Source organism: Mastomys coucha, unplaced genomic scaffold (genome assembly GCF_008632895.1).
Source record: "Mastomys coucha isolate ucsf_1 unplaced genomic scaffold, UCSF_Mcou_1 pScaffold14, whole genome shotgun sequence".
Classification (NCBI taxonomy): domain Eukaryota; kingdom Metazoa; phylum Chordata; class Mammalia; order Rodentia; family Muridae; genus Mastomys; species Mastomys coucha.
In genome coordinates, this window is record NW_022196896.1 from 38,396,828 (window position 1) to 38,419,932 (window position 23,105).

The 23,105-nt window shown below is 39.0% G+C and overlaps 1 protein-coding gene across 8 annotated transcripts in view; it reads right to left on the reverse strand.

Annotated features, from left to right (window-relative positions):
* Sntg1 (syntrophin gamma 1) overlaps window positions 1–23,105 on the reverse strand; it is a 713,733-nt gene that overhangs the window by 652,342 nt on the left and 38,286 nt on the right. For 7 of the 8 annotated variants that reach the window (XM_031366794.1, XM_031366792.1, XM_031366799.1 and 4 more), the window contains one exon: window positions 14,582–14,675. The exons of the other annotated variant lie outside the window; for it this stretch is intronic. The gene's annotated coding sequence lies outside the window, so the exon portion shown is untranslated. The remainder of the gene's footprint in view (window positions 1–14,581; window positions 14,676–23,105) is intronic. 8 annotated transcript variants of the gene reach the window in all.

Here is a 23,105-nt window from a genome sequence, read left to right on the forward strand (position 1 = left end):
TATCACAAACAAACAAGCTGAAAGTATATATGGATTGTATAATATTGGACCTATTTCTCTAGTTAACAAATTAGAGAGACCATTGGATGACAGTCAATAAATTTCTAATTCCTCATATTTTTGGATTTCAATCGATTAGGATATGTTGGTAATAATAACTTTCATATTAAGATATTAAGAAAAAGTAATTGATACTTCCTGTTGTTTTTGTTGTAAGAAGTGGAATTAGGTTTGTGTGAATTTGTTGAAAGATTACTTTCTTGCTTCTTCTAGGGTGTAGTTTTGCTCCTTATGTTGATGTTTTCCATCTATTATCCTTTGTAGGACTGGATTTGTGGAAAGATATTGTGTAAATTTTGTTATGTCATGGAATATCTTGTTTTCCCCATCTATGGTAATTGAGAGTTTTGCTGGGTATAGTAGCCTGGGATGGCATTTGAGTTCTTGTAGGGTCTGTATGACATCAGCCTAGGATCTTCTAGCTTTCATAGTCTCTGGTGAGAAGTCTGCCGTAATTCTGATAGGCCTGCCTTTATATGTTACTTGACCTTTTCCCCTTACTGCTTTTAAAATTCTTTCTTTGTTTAGTGCATTTTGTATTTTTATTATTATGTGATGGGAGGAACTTCTTTTCTGGTACAGTCTATTTGGAGTTCTATAGGCTTCTTGTATGTTCATGGGCATCTCTTTCTTTAGGTTAGGGAAGTTTTCTTCTATAATTTTGTTGAAGATATTTACTGTCCCATTACCTTGGGAGTCTTCACTCTCTTCTATACCTATTATCTTTAGGTTTGATCTTCTCATTGCGTTCTGGATTTCCTGGAGTTTTTTGCTTTTTGCATTTTCTTCGACTGTTGTGTCAATGTTTTCTACTGTGTCTTCTACCCCTGAGATTCTCTCTTCTATCTCTTGCATTCTGTTGGTGATGCTTGCATCTATGGCTCCTGATTTCTTTCCTAGGTTTTCTACCTCCAGGGCTGTCTCTCTTTCTGATTTCTTTATTGGGTTCTATTTCAATTTTTGGATTCTGGATGGTTTTGCTCATTTCTTCCACCTATTTGATTGTGTTTTTCCTGTAGATCTTTAAGGGACTTTTGTGTTTCCTCTTAAAGGGCTTCTAGCTGTTTATCTGTGTTCTCCTGTATTTCTTTAAGGGTGCTCTTTATGTCTTTCTTAAAGTCCTGTATCATCATTATGATAAGTGATTTTATATCTGAATCTTGTTTTTCAGGTGTGATGATGTGTCCAGGACTTGCAATAGTGGGAGTATTGGGTTCTGATTATGCCAAGTAACCTTGGTTTGTGTTGCTTATATTCTTATTCTTGCCCCGCATCATCTGGTTATCTGGTTATCTCTAGTGCTACCTGCCCTTGTTAAATCTGACTGAAGCTTGTCCTTCCTGTGATCCTGGTTGAGTCAAGCTGTCTCTGTGATCCTGTGATTCTGGGATCCTGTGACCCTGGGCTTGTTAAAGCACCTGGGATTGGAGCTTCCTCTGGATGTTGTGGGACTGGCTTCGGAGCCTGTGCTCAAGGTCTGCTCAGGGCACCGGCTGGCCCAGACAGACCAGAAGCAACCTGAGCCACTGGGCTGGCAGAGTTCCTGTGTGCCTGGGTCCTGCTGATCCTAGTTACTTCCAGTGTTGGGACAGATGTTGTGTCCTCCTCACCTCTGATTCTGGGTGTGTTAGAGCACCTGGGAGTGGAGCTTCTTCTGGTGTTGTGGGACTGGAATGAACCTGAGCCACAGGGCTGGCAGAGTTCCTAGGTGCCTGGACCCGCTGGTCCCAGTTACTCCCATTATTCAGACAGATGTTGTGTGCTCCTCACCTCTGATGCTGGACATGTTAGAGTGCCTGGGAGTGGAGCTTCCTCTGGGTATTGTGGGACTGGCTGTGGAACTTGTGCCCAAGATCTGCTCAGGGCACAACCTGAGACACTGGGCTGGAGGAGTTCCTCGTGTCCTAAGACTCTTGAGGTAAAAGTATTAAATTTGGTTTAAGCCGTATGCCTTTCTTAGGGTTTCTATTGTTATCACAAAATACCAAATAACCAAAAGCACAGTGGGAGAAAAGGCTTCATTCAGTTTACACTGACGTAGTGCTGTTCATCATGGAACGAAGTCAGGACTGGACCTCAAGCAAGGCAGGAATGTAGAGGCCGGAACTAATGCAGAGGGCATAGGTGGGTACTAATAACTAGCTTGTTTCTCATGGCTTGCTTAACATGCTTTGTGATAGCCAGCCCAGGGATGGCACCACCCACAGTGGGCTAGCCCCTTCCCCATCAAAAACGAATTAAGAAAATGCCTTAAAGGCCTGCCTCTTGATCTTTTGGAGGCATTTTCTTAGCTGAGGTTCCCTCCTCTCAAGTAACTTTGGCTTGAGTCAAGTTGAAATAAAACACTAGAAAAAATTATTTAATTTTTGACTTGAGAGCAAATATTGTACTATAAATTGAAGGAACAAAAAGAAGAATTATAAATGCACATAATATTGTTTCAACTATTAATGCTCACCCACAAATTATACATCAATTGTTTAGTCATTATTTTCCTTGAGATACTGTTTAACACTGTTGGCAGCAACCTATATAAACAAGTGATGCAGGACAGACTTAAACAAATTAAATTATATGGCTCCAAGTCTTTGTCCTGCTCTAATCAATAATGCCCTTAAAAACAACCCTTTAGTACTGTAAACTTACATGTCATAGCATGCTGCCTCTCCATGATCCTAGTCTAGCTGCCTCCAACATAATCAGAGCAATTACTTCCACGGTACCACAAAGAAATATGCAGTGTTGTGGAGCTCAAATTCTGTGGGCCCGAGATTTGAGACAAGGTTCTGTGTTCTCATTTGGGCCACTTGGCATCTCCAGTTATGCCCACAGGTCTGCTGCTGGTTGATTCTCTCTGCTGGTTGATTTCTTTTAATGTTTAGAATTTTTGCTGACTCAAATGCTAGAGTCTGCTTTGGTACAGGCACACAGGAAATGCAATCCAATGTTTATCAGGAGTCTAGCTTATTTAGGTATTGGATAAGTAGTTGACTCCAGAATTTAGATGTATTCTTTATAAAATGTATAGGAACACATTCTGCTAAATAAATTTTTATTGAATCCTTACTTTTTGGGTATGAGCCACACACTCATATTATATTCAGAAATATCTTAAATTAATGCCACTTCAGCCACATGCAGGTATGAATAATAACTTCCAGTCATAACTATATTGGTGACAGCTTTAGTTTTTGCTGAGAACAATCCAATGTACTTGCTGTGCTTGATGAGTCCAGTTTCCCAGGAGAAGAGGTAGCACAGTTTGGGACTGAGAGTTTGCACCTGTATATATTAGCTAGGACAAAAGAAGTCTGGGAAAAGAGGGCAAAGCATGAAACCTGACAGCAGAAGGCGGGGAAAGGAGGATTTATCAAAGGGGTGAGAACTAAGACTGCTGGAGCTTAAGCAACTGGAGGTTTTGTAGTGGCGCCTGTTCTACAGTCGCTTGTTGGAGAATAGTTGTTGTCTGGCCAAAAGAAGTCTCTCACATTATAATAAAACATAAAGCACTATCTACAGGAATAAATGTATACAAACAGAAAGAGGGCTACAATTTCTAGGAGTGTCTTAGGAAAAGGTGGAAGAGTAATTGATGCTTCATTGTATTCCATTTCAGTTTTGTGAGATGAGGGAATCTGGAAAATTGTTGTATGGTAATTTGAACATAATCACACCACAACTGGACACTTAAATGGTGAAGATAATAAATTTTTTTCTATATGTGTTTTTCACATGTATTTTAACAAATTTGTTAGAAAATAAAACAAAGAACTAACATAATGTCTGACATAATGGATTAGATTTTACAACTACAAAGAAGTTACAAATTTAAGGAAATTAGAAATTTTAATTACAAAATACTGTTGTCCAGGTTACCCCTGTTGAAAACAATTGCTTCCAGATCCATCAACTAACCAGCAAATCTCCTATTTTGTTATTCTTAATAGCTGAATAACATCCAATGGTGAAATACCCCATGCTTTCACTTTTCATTCATCAGCTGATGGGCATCTAACCTGTTTCCATTTCCTGGTTATCATGAACAGAGCAACAATATACAGGATGAGCAGGTATCTCTGTAGGGAGATACAAAATCCTTTGGATGGATGCCCAGGAACATGATAGCTGGGTCATGTGGCAAATCTATTTGCAGCTTTTTAAGGAACCTCCACACTGATTTCCATAGTGGCTTCATCAATTTGCACTTCTACCAGTAATGAATGCATGTTCCTCTTTCCTAGTATCCATGGCAACATTCGTCTTCGTTTGTTCTCTTTTATTTGTTCTTTTCTGTTTGTTTTTGTTTATTTTAACCATTCTGACTGGGATAAGATGACATCTGAGAGTAGTTTCAATTTGCATTTTACTGATGACTAAGGACGCTGAACATTTCTAAAAAACGTGGTTCTTAAAGATTTTGTGTTTCAGCTTCTTAGAACTCTGTTTATAGTTCAGTCTGTATTTTTAATTGACTTGTTTAATTTTCTGACTATTATTTTTGGAATTATTTATATATTCCATACTCCTTTGTCATGAACTCTTTAAGCTGAACTAATGACTAGCTTGGCAAGACACAGTCACTGGTACAATAGAGGCATGAACATCATGTGGTTTATCATTATACCCATAGATTGAAACACCCCTCAGTCCTCATCTGAGAAACTTCTGTTTGCAGCAGGTCAACACAGACACTAACAACTGGCCAAAATCCAGAGAATAAGAGACTGGAATGGTCAGTCCTAAATGGGCTATCTATACCTCATCTCCTCCTCCCAAGGCTAATTGTCAAAAAAAAAAAAAAAAACCAAAAAAACAAAACAAAACAAAACAAAACAAAAAAAAGAATTGTGAACAAGAACCCAGAAAGCTTTTAAGACTCAGACAGGATGAAGATTGCAAGAAATCAGTGTCCCTTGAGTAGCACCAAACAGGAAAGGGGAGCTGACACTAGAAAGCACGTGAGTTTCGCAGGACAATTAGATATTCACAACATGTAACAACATGTCCAAGACCTGTCTAAGTTCAAAATCAGACAAAATCTCAGCATGAAAAAGCAAAGTAGACATGATATCTTATACTAATCAAAAAACCATTGGAAAGTTATAGGTGGCAGAAGAGGAAGACTTGGTATTAAGAGGTCTGACACTATTACTGATGCTATTGTGTGATTACAGACAGGAGCCTAGCATGGCTGCCCTCTGAGAGGCCGAACAAGCAGCTGAAAGAGTCAGATGCAGATACTTACTTACACACAACCAATGGACAGAAGCTTCCATTGAATTATGGAAAAGATAAAAGAAGCTGAAGAGGAGAGTGACTCCATAGGAAGACCAGCAGTTCCAACTAACCTAGGCCCCTGAGATCTCTCAGACAATGAGCCAGCAACCTGGCAGCATACACCAGCTGATATAAGTCCCCTGCCCTGCCCCCGACACACATATAGCAGAAGACTGCTGGGTCTGGCCTCAGTGAGAAAAGAAGTACCTAACCCTCAAGAGACTTGAAGCACCAGGGAGTGGGGAGTCCTGCTGGGGGTGGAGTCTGGTAGGGGTATCCTCTTGGAGACAGGAGGATGTAGGGGGAAGGTATGGGATGAGAAACAGTCAGAGGGCATACTGGGAAAGGGATAATGACTAGACTGTAAAAAAAGATATAATAACAACAACAACAACAATAATAATAATAATAATAATAAAAAGAGTTGGCCTCTGAAATAAAACAAACTCAAATGACAGGCCACACATCCAAGAATATATGGACTTTGACAAAATTACAAAGAAGACATAAGTTGGGTGGATAAGGAAGGAGTAGATCTGGGAGAATTTGGTGGAGGTGACTATGATTAAAATACAATATATGAAATTCTCAAAGAAATAACAGAAAAAGTATTTTTGTCTAAACAACTGAAGGACAATACAAAAAGTCCCTGTCCTGTGTTTTTTCCCTTTATTAGCTCTGTTGCCATCTGCATGTCAAAGTGGCTTTTGGGCTCCTTTTAACCTGACAATAAGACATATAATTATCCAACAATACCCTGTGAATTTTATTACTGCTAGATGGCTACAATGATTATTTTCAACAGTGGGTTCTATTACCAGTGGAGAATTTACCCACAGAAATAACTTGAAGTTTTATAAAACTAACTATATTCCTTTGGCCAGTCAAAGCTATCTATACCAACAAACACATAAAAATGTATATAAGCATATACACATATACACACATATGCACATACACAGAGAAAGAGTGAGAGAGACTCACAAATGCAGGAGCTCATAAACAAATTCAGAGGTCTAACTAACTGAGTCCCACACTCTTTGTAGTCTCCACTGATCTGAGAGTGGACATTTCATACTTCTTTGACTGAATGTATACCATCCATACAGCTAGTAAATATAGTCCATTCACAGACAAGAGACATGTAAGACAGGCCTTTAAATAAATCACTAATAACTTTATGAAGTATCAGGAAACCTACATCCTGGGTCACCCAAGAACATGAGAATGAGAAAATATGAGGCAGCAGTAAGAAGGTAATAAGTAGTAAGTGGGCAGGGGAAAAAGATCCAGAAAGATCATAGGTAAGGTCCTGAGCTCAGCATCTGCTGACAGTAGTGGTTCAATAGGTTCACACAGGTGACATATGAAGATCGAAAACTGAAGTGACATGTGAAGAAACAACACTGGATAGAATGCTGGTTCCAGAGCTGTGAGCCTGAATAGAGACTCTAAAGAGAAATGCTAAACTTAGAGTATCTCTTTATTTTCTTCCTTTAGTGAATGAATAGTGACATTTGACACTGCCCCAAGGACTCTTGTATCTATCAGTGCGCACATCAGCAGACTAGCCTCAACTACTGAATGTCTTCTCAAGATGGTTTCCTATCTAATACCTGTTTTCTGAAAACAACAAAAACAAACAAACAATCAAAACATTTTCATTGAACCTACATGTTGTTCAGTCTAGAAAGATGAAATTCTACCATTAGCCCACTGGCCTCAGTCTTAGAAGCCTGGTTGATGACATCCATATGTCATGGAATCTCTTTAGGAAGAAAATCTCCATGTACCAAAAGAAGATATTCCCATAAGCAATTTCCAGATCCACTTGTCAGTAGTGCTTTCTTTGTTGTTGTTTTGTTTTGTTTTGTTTTCTTCTTCTTCTTCTTCTTCTTCTTCTTCTTCTTCTTCTTCTTCTTCTTCTTCTTCTTCTTCTTCTTCTTCTTCTTCATCATCTTTTCTTCTCCTCTTCCTCCTCCTCCTCCTTCTCCTCCTCCTCCTCCTTCTCCTTCTCCTCTGTCTCCTCCTTCTCCTCCTTTCTCCTCCTTTCTCCTCCTCCTCCTTCTTCTTCTCCTCCTTCTCCTTCTCCTCTCCTTCTCCTCCTCCTTCTCCTTCTCTTCCTCCTCCTCCTCCTCCTCCTTCTCCTTCTCCTCTCCTTCTCCTCCTCCTTCTCCTTCTCCTCCTTTTCCTTCTCCTTCTCCTTCTCCTTCTCTTCCTTCTTCTTCTCCTCCTTTCTCCTCCTTCTCCTTCTTCTTCTTCTCCTTCTTCCCCTCCTTCTCCTTCTCCTTCTCTTCCTTCTCCTTCTCCTCCTTTCTCCTCCTTTCTCCTCCTCCTCCTCCTCCTCCTCCTCGTCCTCCTCCTCTTCCTCCTCCTCCTCCTCCTCGTCCTCGTCCTCCTCCTCCTCCTTCTCCTCCTCCTTCTCCTTCTCCTTCTGTCTCCTCCTTCTTCTCCTTCTCCTCCTCCTCCTTTCTCCTCCTTTCTCTTCCTCCTCCTCCTCCTCCTCCTCCTCCTCCTCGTCCTCGTCCTCATCCTCGTCCTCGTCCTCCTCCTTCTCCTCCTCCTTCTCCTTCTCCTTCTGTCTCCTCCTCCTTCTCCTCCTCCTCCTCCTCCTCCTCCTCCTCATCCTCATCCTCATCCTCATCCTCGTCCTCGTCCTCCTCCTTCTCCTTCTCCTTCTCTTCCTTTCTCCTTCTCCTTCTCCTCCTCCTCCTCGCCCTCCTCCTCCTCCTCCTCCTCCTTCTTTTTTTCTCCTCCTCCTACTCCTCTTCCTCACACTAGACAAAAGGTCAGTTTTGCCACAAGTTTCTGCCATGATGCCAACCTTACATTTCCTTCAAGGCTACAAATGTGTTTCTATTTACCAAAGAATATTTCTATCTCTAAAGATATATTACAAATCCACAAAAGTTTTTTTGTATTTGTATACCTATTTTAATGGTTTCTTTTTAGTCTAACATAAGTTGCAGAAGACATTTCCTTAAACTTTCCAGAACACAGGCTATCTTATCTGTTTAGTTCTAGCCTGCACTCTGCCTCAGACTAGACTCACTTCTCTTTTAATTGGGTAGGTTGGATGATCTGGCCTGTGCTTTATATATTCCATTATTAAATTGAGGAATAAAAACCCAAATATGTCCATTGTTCTTTGCTGGCAAGAACTACAAACTACCAGCTCTGTCCCTGGTCTCAGCAATAATTCTCACAACTATCAGCAACCTTCTTGTGCCTATAAGATCATTTTATATGTAGAGGTGAGAAGGTTGTGCACACAATGAAATTGTGTTCAACCATAAAGAAAAATCATGTCCTGGCATTTGTTGGAAAATGTATGAAGTAAGAGATCATTATGTCAAGCAAAATAAGTAAGATTCAAGAACACAAATATTACATGTTCTTTTTCCATATGTGACATCCATGTTTAAATTTACGTATACATAGGTATGTAAATTTTAGGGCTTGAAAGTAGAAAACAGAGTATAAGTGTGGAGGAAGAGACAAAGGAAAGTGGGGAATAAGAGAGGGTAATAGAACACATGTGACACAAAATGGAAAGGACAACAAATTGGAATGGAGAAAGTAACCAAGAAAGGAGATGGGTAGGAGACAGAAGGGAAAACAAATACAATATGTCCATGTACACACAAGTGTGTGAAATACTATCATAAAAGTAATCCCTTTTTATAACCTTAAAAATTAACTTTTAAAAACTCAAAATAAATACATACAAGTAAAAGTTAAAGGTAGAAGGCAGAATACCACTCAATGATAGCTTTATTTTTTTACTGGATATTTTATGTATTTATATTTCCCCCTCATACCTATCTACTCCCACCTCACTGCCTTGGCATTCCCCTACACTGGGAAAATCAAGCCTTTACAGGACCAAGAGCCTCTCTTCCTATTGATGCCAGACAACACCATCCTCTGCTACATATGTGGCTGGAGCCACAGGCCCCTCCATGTATACTCTTTGGTTGGTGGTTTAGTCCCTGGGAGCTCTGGGAGATCTGGTTGGTTGGTATTGTTGTTCTTCCTATGGGGTTGCAAACCCCTTCAGCTCCTTCAGTCCTTTCTCTAACTCCTCCATTGGGGTGCCCCTGCTCAGTCCAATGGTTTGCTTGAGGATCTGCCTCTGTATCTTTCAGGCTCTGGCAAAGGCTCTCAGGAGACAGCTATACCAGGCCCCTGCCAGCAAGCACTTCTTGGCATCCACAATAGTGTCTGGGTTTGGTGTCTGTATATGGGATGGATCCCCAGGTGGGGCAGTCTCTGGATAGCCTTTCCTTCTATATATGCTCCACACTTTGTCCCCATATTTCCTTTAGACAGGAGCCATCCTGGGTTAAAAATTTGGAGATGAGTGGGTGGCCCAATCCTCCAACAGGGAACAATGTCTAACCTCTGAATATAGTCTCTATCTGTTCTCCCTCCCCTTTGTTGGGCATTTCATTTAATCTTATCCCTTTTGGGTCCTGGAAGCCTCTTGCTTTCCTGGCATCTGGGACTTGCTGGTGCCCCCAGCTCCCTCTCTCCCATTGCTAAACAACTCAGTTCAAATTTCTGATCCTCTGTATATCATCCCCATCTCCTCCCATACCTGATCCTGTTCCCCTTTTTACCCTTCCTTGTCCTTTCTTCCTCCCAAGTCCCTCCCACCCTTTACCTCCCGTGAGTATTTTGTTCCCCTTTCTAAGAAGGACTGAAGCATCCACACTTTGGTCTTCCTTCTTGAGCTTCATATGATGTGTGAATTGTATCTTGGGTATTCCAAACTTTTGGGCTAATATTTGCTTATCAGTGAGTGCATACCATGTGTGTTTTTTTGTGACTGGGTTACCTCACTTGGGATGATATTTCCTAGTTCCACCCATTTGCCTGCATATTTCATAAAGTCATTATTTTTAGTAGCTGAGTAGTGCTCCATGGTATAAATGTACCACATTTTCTGTATCCATTCCTCTGTTGAAGGACATCTGGATTGTTTCCATTTTCTGGCTATTATAAATAAGGCTATTATGAACATAGTGGAACATGTGTCCTTGTTACAGGTTGGAGTATATGTCCAGGAGTGGTATAGCTGTGTTCTCCAGTAATACTATGTCCAATTTTCTGAGGGACTGCCAGATTGATTTCCAGAGTGGTTGTACCAGCTTTCAATCCCACCAGCATATGGAGGAGTGTTCCTCTCTCTCCACATTCTTGCCAACATCCAACATCTGCTGTCACCTGAGTTTTTAATCTTAGCCATTCTGACTGGTGTGAGGTGGACCCTCAGGGTTATTTTGATTTGCATTTCCCTGATGACTAAGGATGTTAAACATCCCTTTAGGTGCTTCTCAGCCATTCAGTATTCCTCAGTTGAGAATTCTTTTTTAACTCCATACTCCGTTTTTAATTGGTTATTTCGTTCTCTGGAGTCAGACTTGAAGTCAAGCTCCTTTGCTCCCTTTCAGTTTTCCACATGGTCATAGCCCAGGTTGCCACTTCTCTACCTCTGACTCTCTATTGCCTTGTTACTTCTGCTGTGCTTTGCTAATCCTTCCCCTAATCCTCATGTGGATTCTCTGTTTTGTTGACTACATCACAGTTTTCCATCCACCCCTCAAATAAGGATTTCCTGGGAAAATTTAAGATCCTTCTTTTTTCCCTGATATTTATAAATGCTCCGTATCCCATTCAGGAATCACCTGTATTCTAATTCTCTTGGTTATTTCTGGTTAATCCAATACACCCAAGTATGTACACTAGGATATATGATTGTGGAAGTATAAATGACTTATTCATCCTCCTGAACTGCCATAAAGTATTACTTATGTAAATATGGAGAATACAAATAAATAGAAAAGCACAGAGAGTAAGCCTTGCCAACCCAACTTATTCAGACAGAATAGGTTTATGTAAAATTCCTCTTCAAAAGCAAAACAGAGACCCATTTTCCCTCTTCCATTTTATTTATATAAAAATATTTACACACTGTATTTTCAAGGAAAGTCATACTGGATTTAAAATGATCGAAAGTTTAATTAAAGTTGCCCTCTGATTACAAGGTACATCTTGTTTGAATAATTCTTTTATAGTAAATTAGTGTTCATCTTGAAAATCAATAACAGGCATCAAAAAATCTAGTTAATTTTCTTTCTAATCCTCCCTTCTGTCTGGTTTCTGAAATAAAAAGAATAAGTAACTCATAGGGAAGGGATGGATTACTAAAAGCTATTAACTGAAAAGAAATAAGCAAAATCCAATTCTATTAATCTAATAAACAAACATTCAAATAAAGTATTGCAGAAACACAAACAAGGTAACAAAATTTCCATGGAATGATTGTTTTCAGAAAGACAAAAACTTTTCAAATTACATACGAATAAATGAGCATTTGTATATTACATATTCCTTTGTAACCATGAGGAGAAAGACAAAGCTTTACTCAAATAACCATAATGACCATCTTTTTAAGGATTCCTTGAGAGATGTGAGCACAGAGGATATTATTGAAAGTAAAGATAAATGAAAAACCTCTCTTGAATATTGCTTAACATTCTGGACAGTTGAAGTGGGCTGAAGGTGATGAAGACATTGTAGCAGTTCCATTTAATCAAACATGTCATTTAATACATAGCACTTGGTTCAAAATCAGTTTTGGATGAAACCAAGTTTGTCAGGTGAAAACCGCCAGTGACTATTCTGGCACTGGTGGGTTTTCCAATGGGCATCCTCTGATTCGTCACTCCTGAGGATACATTACCAAGCATGTGGATACATGTTTAGTCCTCTTGCTCCTTTCTCTACACATGATACATTACATCAGAATCTTCCCAGGAGACGTCATATTGAAGGGTGAGATGGTCTTGTAACCTTCGCCCTCAATTTCCCAAAGCCATATGGCCTAAAATTTCATCCATGCCTACAATATATATGAAGACCTACCTACCCATTGTCTGCAAAATATATTTTGACCAACCCTGAGTAATATACTAAAATATGATATTTGCAATTTTCTGAAACAGTTTAAGTGGAATCATTGAATACCATAGCTGCTACCAATTAAAAATCTGATTCAAAGTGTTCCTCAACAACTGAAGAATAACCATGTGTACTGGCTGGTTCTGTGTGTCAACTTGACACAGGCTGGAGTTATCACAGAGAAGGGAGATTCAGTTGGGGAAGTGTCTCCATGAGACCCAGCTGTGGGGCATTTTCTCAATTAGTGATCAAGTGGGTAGGGCCCCTTGTGGGTGGTGCCATCCCTGGGCTGGAAGTCTTGGGTTCTATAAGAGAGCAGGCTGAGCAAGCCAGGGGAAGCAAGCCAGTAAAGAACATCCCTCCATGGCCTCTGCATCAGCTCCTGCTTCCTGACCTGCTTGAGTTCCAGTCCTGACTTCCTCTTGTGATCAACAGCAATGTGGAAGTAAGCTCAATAAACCCTTTCCTCCCCAACTTGCTTCTTGGTCATGATGTTTGTGCAGGAATAGAAACCCTGACTAATACATCATGAGTCACACAGCTGGGTGAGCTGATCTGACATAGAAAGGCTGTGCCCTTTAACTTCCCAGGCCATCAATTTGAATATGCTTATAGAATTTGAGCTCAAGAGACCTGAGGACAGTTTTACTCCTTGTTAAATATTTTAAACTGAACATGTAGATTATTCAGATTAATAAATAGACATTACTTGTGTTTTATCATCTATTTTCAGAATTATTAAGAAGGTCAAAGAAGTGAAAAATATAACAGCCTGTGCATGACATAAGACCAGGAAACATTACCATATTCTCATTGAGAATTTGGAGGCTGTTGTATTTCACTGACCTCTACTCCTCAAGAAATGAAAACGTGTTTTAATAATTAATATTATCAACCTATAGTTATTTTTATGGAGTTGTGCTTCTAGATTAGAAAAGAAAGACAATTTGGAACTTCTGAGTCTACATTTATTCACTTTGGAGAGCAGCATGCACACCAGTATAAATGTAAAAACTTGAACTGAAAGATACAATTAGTGAATCAAAACTGGAAGCTGCCAAGCCGGCTCACAGGAAATGAGCTTCTTCAAAATAGTGCTACAGATGACAGGATAAAATATATCAAGATTCTTCTTTAATTTCAGATAGAAACTGGAAGCCACTGGAGATGCTAGAGCAACTGTAACACAAAATGCTATATAGGTTATCAAATGGGGTCAGAATTATTATGGTTGTCTCCAGTTCTGTTTTCTATAAATATTCCTTTGTGACCTCTGTCTCACTAGTTTTTAGATTCTAAAGTGATTAGTTCAAATGATTTGATCCATGTGAAATTATTTAAAAGAATGTTCTTGTTTTTAATGTACATATACATTTTAAGACTTTGCTTGAATTATTTGAATTCTTTATGCTATATTGGTACATATTTTATAAAAGTTGAGACTCATCAAAATGAAGCAGAGGGTTTCATTTCCTCTGAAGCACAGCCAGGTCTGTTCCCTCTACAGCACACTGGGAGACGAATCCTTCATGCACCCATAGCATTGCTAGTTTGGCCAGATCTACTGTACCTTTAAATCAACTTTGCTTGTCCTTGGCATCACTCCCTAACCACAGCTGCCAACTGTTCAAGGTGGAAGAAAGGAGTCTTTAGCATTTATAAATAAGCTCTTCTCAGGGCTTACTGGCTGCAGAATCTAGGACAGCAGAATGTTCTCAAGAGACATGGAGGAGCTGCATACGTTTGGAACCTAAGGAAGTGAACATTAATGTTTCTAGTCCATGGACAACCTGAAAATGGTTGTTTTAGATGCTTTAGGACAGAAACAACCATCTGATACTTTATGTTTCCTGAGAGCGTATCGGTGCTCAGATCATACAAAGTCAACAGGATCTGGATTTTAATGAAACAAACACAAGGAACAGAAAGTTTGTCCTTCTGAAAGGATGCCACATGCCAGGGCTTACATCAGAGCCCACTGATGCAAACCATGGTTGAAACTCTTCCTTGGTGCTCACAATTGCCTAATGGCCATGCAGACTCTGTTCCTCACTGAACAGTGGCTAGGAAACTTCCAAAAAAGGGCAAAACAGAGATGTTATTTCTAGAGTTGTTAAAACCACTAAAACATTTAATAATCTGACATTACCCAAACTAGAAGCTACATTATACCACCTACTCTCGAATCTTCCTGTGATTGTTGCAAGTGGTCTCATGAGTCAGTAAATACAATAGCAATTTGATTAAAATAAAAAGTAAAATCTGAGGTCTGTCTTACCTTATTAAGATTCAGTCATCTAAAAACCACAAAAAGCTCCTCCCATCACTAGCATCACTTAGCTGAAAGCTCAGTGGTGGTTTGTAGAGGGTGGCTGAAGAGAACAGATGCAGAATAAAAAGTTACTTTCCAGTTTCTGAAAGCTTGAATCAATACCACTATATCTTCTCTGCCTTGATAATACATTAATTTCTTTTCTTTGAACATGCCCTAAGCATAACATATGTAGTAGTAATAATTTGAAAAATCAAATTTAAAACAAACTTGCTCTTGAGAGTCTTGCTAAGGTCTTCAAGTCCCCATAGTGTAATTGATGGGTCCTATGGTTAAACAAACCCAGAGTTTCTTTGTATTAATGCTTCTCAAAGAGTTTTTTAGGCTTAAAACTAATTAAAATGAGGAAATTGAAAAACGGACTGAGCTTATTAAAAAAAAAGTTCACCATCTCATTATAGAGAAAGCTAATCAAAATGGAAGACTTTAATTGAGTTAAGTAGCATCCACCCAAGCCACTATTTCATTGGTTACCTCAATGGACAGACTGCCACATACCTTGTCTCTCATTTTGCTTCCATTCACTTGAGTAATGGTATTTGAACTGATATTTGGAATCTTGTAAATGTTCTCACCCATCCCACTTGGGATATTTAAGAGTTGTTCAAACACCTTCACTTGGCACCCAAGCCCCTCAGCCTCACATGCAGCTTGGACTCTCTCATCTGCCCTCCCATTGTACATTGCCTACAATAAACCTCAACTACGAGTGAAATTCCTATAAAGTATAGGAATGAAGACTCTCTCCTGTGGTGGGAGGCTATCTCCTATGAGAATATAGGCCTTTTTCTCCCAGATCTAGATTCAGTGTTGTTTGTCCAATCAAATTGCATCTGAGCCCTGCATAAAGCATGTTTTGTCCTACAAAGAAAGCTTCTGCCGGGGTAATCAGCATGACTAATTTAGAACTCTTCACAAGGAAAAGCAACATAAAATTCACTTCATATTTTATTATTCATCTGCTACACTGTATCTTTTTTTTTTTTTTTTTTTTTTTTTTTTTTTTTTTTTTTTTTTTTTTTTTTTTTTTGGTTTTTTCGAGACAGGGTTTCTCTGTATAGCCCTGGCTGTCCTGGAGCTCACTCTGGAGACCAGGCTGGCCTCGAACTCAGAAATCCGCCTGCCTCTGCCTCCCAAGTGCTGGGATTAAAGGAGTGCGCCACCACCGCCCGGCCTGTATCTTTTCTGAAATATTGGTGACTAAAAATTCCACCTGAAATTTTGGAGTTGTTTGTTTGCAGTGTGTGTGCATGTGTGTGTGTGTGTGTGTGTGTGTGTGTGTGTGTGTGTGTTATGGGTATTGTCAAGTTACAAAATAATTTACAAAAGAAAAAAGAGTTAAAAGTGAGGTTAAAAACTCTATTCTGATTTCTCTATTGGGGTCCCCACTCTCAGTCCAGTGTTTGGCTGTGTACATCCAAGTCTGTATTGGTCCGGCTCTGGGAAGGGGGATAACATTTGAAATGTAAATAAATAAAATAACCAGTAATAAAAATCCTCTATTCTGTAATAATTTGGTACAATATAATGCTGACATTCTAGAAGTTAGCATATGAAGTTATGTTTAAAAACCATCAATATTAATAGTAAATCTCAAATTGTTGGTTTCAGTGGAGTATGTAAGATATGATTTAGACACACAGAAGGTAGAAAAATACATCAGTCATTTTTTTTTATTCTTCCAAAGATGTCTCTGCTCCCAAAGAACATGCAACAGATAGGAAAAAGATACACACAGGACAGCAACTATTCCATTTGTTTACATATAAAAGAAAGAATGTTATCCCAGGGATAAAGAGTATCAGGAGACTTGATTCTGGAATGAGCTATAGGTGAGTGATTCTGGCATGAGCTACAGGACACATGTGAAACAAAGCTAATGGCAAAGAAATGCCCTCCTACATAGACAATTACAGGGAAGAGGTTGTGAAAACAGAATTTATTCATCACTTCTTAAACTACGGAGAATAATAGTAAGAAGTCGTAAGAGGATCCTTGTAGGATTTTCTTAAATGCTTTCAGCAGGACGCCAACACCATGACTCATTCTGTTTGTTGAATGGAACATTTAGGAGATTTACTCTGTGGTCAGTGATAGTTAACACCTATCTATTTTCACTGTAAGGAAAGATATTCCAAAACAAGGAATGAACTCAGAATATCTGCCACTAGCATGGCAAAGGCACATGGAGCATACCTAGAAATTAAACTTGATGAAACTACACCCTGAAGTCTAACCCTTGGAACTTAAGCAAAAGTCCATGCGTTATAAATTTACAAATGCTGATAACAAAAAGAGTAAATTTGTATATCAGAATTAAAATTAAAGAAACAATAGCACAATAACAACTTTTAGATTCATATCAAGAAATATATTTTTTACAATGGAGCTGTGCTGTATAATAACAAATACCACAGCATAAGATGATTGCAAACTTCTGAAGATAGGGGCTCTGCCATGTGGCAGAACTATATAGAAAAATTATTCAGAATATGTAATCAAAGCAAAAGTCTATTGTTCTTCATGTCATTAGGTATGAGACATAGGATCGGGTTATTTAACCTCACAATATGTCTCCATACTCAATGGAGTAAAAACATAATCATGGGCATTGTTTACAAAAATACTTAAAAGAATCTGTTGGCACAATCATATTGTGACTCTAAATTTAAACAATCCGTGATTCATCTATTTTCACTGCAATATAATGTTAGCACATTTATTCATTGACTATTTAGTATATGCTAGGTGGACATATAATAGCATGCACAGAACATGACTAAATAGTATCAAAAGTATGTTGCTCTGTTGGCAGCTGCATGTGCTGACCAGTGAGGCAGTAAAAGCTGAGGACAAAGGATGTCTCTAAAGCCTTTTGATCTTTTGCCTATGCAACTATGGCAGGTGAGAAAGAGAATGAGAGAGAGAGACAGAGAGACAGACAGAAACAGAGAGAAAGTCACTAGCAAGTGCTTCTTATCCCACCCTGCTCTGTGCCTATTATGGATATGCCATCTGATACCTGGAATTGGTTTGCTCTTTTCACCACAAGTGGCCCAGGAAGCCTGGCATTTGGGACCCCAAACAGTTAAACCTAATTGGGCCATTAAGCCTACCCTCTGGTCATGGCTGTGGAATCCCATGCTCACCCTCTACATCTTCCCTGAGTCTGCAGCATCAGCAGCAAAAACCCATTAGGCTTTCTTTGCTTCTACACATCCTGGACTGGAACTCCTGGAAAAGGAACCATTGGCAAACACTGCTGAGTTGCTGGCAGCATGCCTTTCCTTGCATTCTCAGAATGCCAACAAGTCAATCATAACTTTTTCATTATTGAAAAATCAGTAGAAGCTACACTATTTTCTCTAACTGGTATAATATGAAAAGGTGAGTTATTATTATTTTAATTCTACAACTACAGAAAATCATGGAACCTTGTCAAGTCTTATTGTCCCACATTGGGAAGAAGTGACAAGAGACCCAGGCTCAGAGGATAAGTGTGATACTTGGGGCTCTGAACAGTGACATCTGACCCACACAGTGCCTCTACAGATGCGACCAGTGCTGCCAGCTAGTATCTCAGGCATCTGACAAATAATTCATACTAGCAAATCTTACCACAAGGAATCTCAATGGAATTGTAACACCAACAACTAAAAGGAAAAATCAAAAGCTTTATTTCAGAAAAGAGTCAAGATCTAAGGATATTTAGTTTTTATAGACTAAAAATTGTCACCATGGTTTTGCAAGTTGGTACTAACGGTTCTGGTTCACATAGCTAGTATATTTGAGTTAACAGTGAAACTAGGCCTAGTGGAGTTGGAAAGAATTGGGTTTCTTTCGCCTTTCTTCCTTTTCTTCCTTTCTTCCTTTCCTTCCTTCTTTTGTTCAATTTTTATTAGTTCTTTGAGAATTTCATACAAAGTATGTTGATTTCCCACAACTTTGCCCAAATACACTTTCTACTCCCTATCCTTCCAACACTGTATCTCCTTCTGTTGTTTTTAAAGCCCATCAAGTCCAATTAGCATAGATCATATGCTTTTGAATGTGTGGCCTTCTACTGAAGCATGGTCAATCCACTAGGGTCCACATAGTTGAAGAAAACAGACTCTCCCCCACTGAGTGAGTTTTCCTACTACTGCACGAAATGACAGTGTCCAAATACTGCAGAGGAAAATCTGTGTTGCACAGAGCAGAACAATGGTAGGCAGGTTGTGTAAGACAGTTCTGTGAGGGGCTGGTGGTCAGGCCCGTGACTGATCATCACCAGAAGTCATGGTTTCCTGAAAGCTTCCTGGATATGACGAAGGTCCCAGGAATGAAGCAGATAGCAATTGGAATGGCTCCAATAGCAGCAAATGATATTAGCATAGTTCATTGGCCAGTGTTCCTGAAGGAGATGATGCTGATGTCAGCAATGTTCCCAGTAGTAACAATGGCTTGAGCTGGCACCAGGAGCTTTTCCCAGGCCCTACTTAGAATTACGACATAGACCCCATCATTATTCCTTTTTAGATGTGCTGTTGCATCTAAAAGTCAAGGTTGCTTCCAAGTAAGTAGGTTTCTGCAACAGAGAATTTGAGGAAGTCCTCCCCTTCACATGTAAGCCAGCCAATCAGCATTGTAAGATTCTGTACATTGTGTGACCATAACGCTAAGAACCAAGAGTGACACTTTATGGACCCCTCCCTGGGTGGGTGGAAACTGCTCTTTCTTTTGATAATGTCGTCTGTGAAGAATCCTAGCCATGTACAGAATGGTGATTCTTCCACCTGTCCTTTTTGATGAAAGTTCATTTGCACTGTGAGAGAATGTTCTCCTAGCTGCTGAGATATATTTGGTTTTTATGTGGGTTCTGGGAATTTTCCTTGCTGTATTCCAACAAAACGAGATGCTAAGGAACACTGTCCTAAAGTCTTGAGTAGCAAAACTGGAATAAGACACAGTTCCTGTTAGAATTCCCTCTGCTGATTACCCTGTGCGTCCTAGTAACCGGGGACGCAGTTCCTGTTAGAATTCCCTCTGCTGATTACCCTGTGCGTCCTAGTAACCTGGACGCAGTTCCTGTTAGAATTCCCTCTACTGGTTACCCTGTGCGTCCTAGTAACCGGGGACGCAGTTCCTGTTAGAATTCCCTCTACTGGTTACCCTGTGCGTCCTAGTAACAGGGGACGCATGTGAGCATCTCACCCCACTCATCATATCACAGAGCATGTGCGTGAATTTCAAAAGTAACTCAGAGAACCATTTCAAACACAATTGTTATGTCTAGTAGATATTGTGATTGAAACATTTTCAGTCTTCTCAGAGATAAGGAACTTATGTTTAAAGTAGAGTTTAAAATCAGTTTTCTAGTTAATATGAAAGATAAAACCAAATTAGAAATTTTATTAGATAACTTTGTATGATGTGCTATAATTTTTCTTAAAATATGCAATAAAATCCAAGAAATTTGCATATGACACATTTCTTCTTGTGTGAATGGCATTGTTTCTGAGATTTCTTTTTCAATGTGATTATTTATTACATTTAAGGAAGCCTCTAAATTGTATGTTTTCTGTATTGTGCTACTTTGCTGAATGTATTTATTTATCAGCTATAGGAGTTTTCTGGCAAAATCTTTGGTTCTTTTATGTAAAAAAAAAAAAAACATGTAATATACAAATGAATATATTTAACATCTTTCTTTTCTAAGTGGATTCCCCACTACCAGTAACTGCATTTGTTTTGTGGCTTTAGTTACAATGTAACGTTCTATGTTTAACCAGAATGGATTGAGGGATTATCCTTCTTTTGGTAAACTGTGTTACTGTCAAAGACTTTTGCAATGTCTCCGGCAAGTATAAATAACAATCTTCTCTATTTACCAAAGAGAATACAGGGAATACTAAAAACTTTACTTTTTTGTTATGAGTAAGCATCTATAAGCAGAAAATCTGTTAAAGTCCAAGGAATACCACAATATGTGTGGTAAGCACCACATTAGTTTATTTCCCATTAGAGTTAAGTAAGTGATGAAAGGCACACCTGAGATTCTTCTATGCTGTGCACTTGAATGTGTAGCAGAGGCATAAAGTACCTGGGCTGGATGGAAGAGCAGAGCTTTGCCTCAGTGGAGACATCAGGACAATACCTTGCCAGGATCAACATTAAATACACTTGCCACTAAACCTTGGACAGCAGCTTTTCTACAGAAGCAAACTTCTGTGCCTGGTAGCATCTGATGGATGTTTGAAGTATCTTTGACTAGCAAGAATATAATATGTCACTTCTCAAGTCAGTGTCCATGTGGGGTTCAGAAGATAACCCAACATACATTAAAATACATTATTATATAACTCTTCAAACTTGAAGGGATATTAAGTATTGTGGCTAGGAATTCATGGCACCTGTATTTTGTGAACCAAGAAAAAAAAAGAATACAAAATACACCTAATATTTAAAAGGTGCAATGATCCATCATGGTGCCACAACTATAATCCCAGCATAGGCATGATCCAGGCAAGAGGATCATAAGAGGGAAACAAGCCCAGGCAGTATGAAACATAATCTCAACATGATGATATTAAATTAAAGAAAAATTAGAGTGACGGCAAGGATAATTTTCCTTCAGTTGTTCATGAAAACACTTCAAGTGTTTACATTTTGTAGTCATTAGTGGCACTGACAAAAAGCATGCTTGAGTATTTCTGCAGAATGTATTGCTGTGTATCTAAACCAGCACAGCTAGGGCACCACTGAGAAAAGCAGAGTTTAAGAATTTCATTAGAACAAGAGAATGAAACCACACTCTGCATAAAATAATACTGCACATGAATGAATTAAAAGGTTTTGCTTTTCTAAGTGAATGGGAAACACTACTGGTAGAATGACTATCTCAGAAACCTTTTGAAATTGGAATACTAAAGGTAAGACTTGCCCATGCTCTGTTGTGAAACAGCATCAAACTATTTCAATGGAAAACCAAACAGCAAAATCATACATTAAAGATGGAGAAATTTAAAAACTTTCTAATTATTTAAATTTGGCTGTTGGCTCCACTATCCCCCACACAAGCAACACAGAACTGGGAAAATGTAAACTGATCACCTTTTATCAGAGCATGTAAAAGCTGGCTCTGATTGATGGTCCTTCTTATGTGTTACAGCCTATACTAATTCTAGTAGAAGAGCTATTGGTGACTTCTATGTTTGACACAATTGCTAACAAAACACAAGACACTTAGCTATTTGACAAGCTGCTGATTGAATTTGATGATAGTCACTTTTCTGGCCCTGATGTCTTTGGTTGATTCCTTGTTATGATTGTTGATTTCCCACCTTATTATCTATTTCAAAGTAGGACCCACCTGACAGATCCTTATAATCTACCCTCTGGCGTGTGACCAGTGTCAGCACAGAAGAGAGGGGTAAAGACAGAGCATTTCTTTGGCTTGAAATCTATACTTTGTCAGATACTTGAATGGATGTGTCCCTGATAGACAACCCAAGTTAAAAAAGAAAAGGTCCAAGGATAGAAATGGGTTCTGGGGCTATTAGGCAGCAAGAGCTCTTAGTTCCCTACCATCACCACCAAAAAATAATTATAGTGTTATTATCAGTGCACATGGCTACCCTTCAGATTATTGTTGAAACACCACATTCTTAATTCACAGCACATGGGGAATTCACAGTGAAGCTTCAGACTTATTGGCTAGTTTCCACAGAAGTATGAGGTGCTATGAACTGCCAGATGACAGAAGTGAGCATCAAGCTTATACAGCTCTGATACAGTGAATTACAACAATAATTGACTTTTTAGGATGTGTCATGGTGGCATAAACAAAATTAAAGTAACCAATCATGTTCTGATTGGACTTAAGGCTTGCTCAGTTTGAAACCCATATGTGATACCATGAATTAGAGCCAAAAACATGTAACTACCCAGGTCATAGGACCAAGGAAAAGTCTACTACTATTATGGTGTTAAATAGCCACAATGTTAAACCCCTACTGACTAATCTTTACATCCAATAGATTAGTGCTTTTCTTAACTCTAAATGCAGAAGTTTCACATTGAAGTAGTTGTAATTTAACACAAACATCTATAATCAAAGTGCAGATAACAAGAGACTGAGGAATACCTAGCCCTAAAGTACACAGCTATAGCATCTTCTTTCTCCTAAGAATTTGGGTTCGTTACACAAAAGGAGGTGGAAAGATAGTGAGATCTAGGGGTATTAGAGTACTACAAAAAAAACAGTGTTTTCTGGATACAATTGGCCAGTTGCATGTATGAAATCACAATGGTTGTGACAGTATACAAAAACCTATGTAGACTCAACCCAGACAAAATCTCATAATAGAAGAGGAAAATGAGCATGAAGTCCAACCTCTAGAACCTCTAGATAAGGAGTTATTGACAACTGATAGCTGCTGGCTAGAGAGTCAGATTTCTTTTTTTTTTTTTTTTTTTTTTTTTTTTTTTT